The sequence below is a fragment of the Pelophylax lessonae genome, assembly GCF_965119305.1.
Source record: "Pelophylax lessonae genome assembly, chromosome: 9".
Lineage (NCBI taxonomy): Eukaryota > Metazoa > Chordata > Amphibia > Anura > Ranidae > Pelophylax > Pelophylax lessonae.
Genome location: NC_138776.1, coordinates 29,905,971 through 29,908,144, shown reverse-complemented (window position 1 = coordinate 29,908,144; position 2,174 = coordinate 29,905,971). Strand labels below are relative to the sequence as shown.

Here is a 2,174-nt window from a genome sequence, read left to right as displayed (position 1 = left end):
ATTGTTTAATTTGTAGATTTTTTTTTATACCCAACCACCAACCTCTCCTCAGCCGACCAGGCTTGCAACAGTAAATAACACATTCGCTTTTCTTCAGTAAGTAGCTTAGCCCTCAACATCCATTAAATACTGTTACCTTGGCTAAGACAATGATGAGGCAATGAGTATCTTTGCTTACAACTTTACTTGAAGAGGTTAAAAAAGTACAACAGTCTACATCTTGGTATCTTGGTATAATCTTCTGTGTAAACAATTTACACAACTCCCAATTATTGACAATAGTAAACAGTGCTGGCAATAGCAAACGGTTCAGGAATTTCCCAAGTCCTGGTATTCACAAGCCTCCATGAGTCCAATCACTCCCTCAGGCTCAAGAGGGAGCTCTCCTTCTTTAACAGCCCATCCTTCCTCAAACAGCTAATGGTGCAGAAGCCTTAGATTGGCTCTAATAGGATAGATTTATTACCTTTTGAAGTATATTCCTTTAGGAAAGTCTTCTTCCTCTTCCTTTTTATATTTTGTATAGCATTCAAGACATCTTGGTTCCTTAAAGCGTAGACAAATGGGTTGAGCATTGGAACTACAGCCGTATAAAGCAAGGTCAGCAACTTGTCCAGTTCCTTAGAACCTTCAGATTCTGGTTTGCCATACAATATAATGATTGGACCATAGAATAATATTACTGTAGTGAGGTGAGAGGTACAACTGGAATAAGCTTTCAGTCGTCCTTTTGAGGAATGAATTTTCAGTATGGTGGAAATGATGAATATATAGAAGGTCATAATAAGCATAAAAGGAAAAAATGCCAACAGTACATCCTCACATAACATAAATATGTTTCTGCTTGTAGCATCACTAGAGGTTATTGCATACAGTGCTTTCAGATCACAAAAGAAATGGTCAACATTTTGTGTAAGGCAGTAGGATAATAGAGATGTGGTTAACACATTGGCTACTGCATTAGTCGCAGATACAAGCCAAGGGGACAAAGCCAATGAAATGCATACATCTGTACTTATGAGTAAGGAATATTGTAATGGTTTACAGATCGCTACGTATCAGTCATAGGACATGGAGGTCAGTAGAAGTATATCACAAGCAGCTGACAATGAGAAGAAGTACACTTGAGCCATACAGGCAGAGAAACACATCCAATGGTCATGTGTTAGGAGTATGGAGAGCAGTTTTGGAAGAATAACTGAAACATATATAACATCGCTAATAGCAAGATTACTCAAAAGGAAATACATTGGAGTATGGAGCTGGGGAACCTGACACACCAATAGAACAATAGTCATGTTTCCAAGGACAGCCATCAGATACATCAATAAAATTGCAGTGAAAAGGAGACGTTGTCCAGTTTCAGAGATAGGAAAAGCTGAAACGTAGAAAACATTTTCTGTACTGTTTGAGCATTCCTCCATTTTCCTTGTATAGAAAAAAAAATATATATGGATTTTACTTTTTTCATTTATGCGTTCTGGCTGTCTTACATAAATTACTGAACCGCTGCTCCCTGAGGGCAGAAGGGCATTTTAAAATGGCCTCCCCTTTGTGGCGCTTGGCCTTGCACCAGGTGATTTCTGTGACCAATCACAGCTATCACAATGTCAATATTCGCCAGCACACAAAGGATCTTTATTTACGTCAAACCGTTTTTTTTTTTTTTTAAGATCACATTGCAAACAGTGTAGTGCAACATTTTGGAGTCACACAGGACCCCTTCATCATGCATGACATTTGTTGAGGCCAAAAAATTAAATTTTAGTCTCATCTGACCACCTTAAACGTACCTTGAAGATTCTGAGGCCACATGGAAAAAAGTGTTATGGTCAGATGAGACTAAAATTATTACTTATTTGGCCTCAACACCAAACGATATGTCTGAGGGAAATTCAATACAGCTCACCATCCAAATAACAATTTACTACAGTAAAGCCTGGAGGTGGTAATATCCTGTTATGGGGTTCTCTCTCTTTTGCAGGGACTGGAGCACTTGCCAGGATGAGAGAAATATGGATGGGGCAAAATACCTTCAAATTCTTGAGGAAAATCTGCCAGAAAGTTGTAAGGAGAAAAAAATGAATGTCCTTGCATGGCCTAGTCAGAGCCCAGACCTTAACACATTGAAAATCTGTGGAATGACTTAAAGACTGCTGTCCACAACAGTCACC

General features: G+C 38.8%; 1 pseudogene across 1 annotated transcript; it reads right to left on the bottom strand.

Annotated features, from left to right (window-relative positions):
- Positions 1-434: 434 nt before the first annotated feature.
- LOC309564190 (olfactory receptor 1J21-like) lies at positions 435-1,424 on the bottom strand (annotated as a pseudogene). Its single transcript has one exon. The product of its transcript is annotated as an olfactory receptor 1J21-like (transcript).
- Between the last annotated feature and the right edge of the window lie 750 nt (positions 1,425-2,174).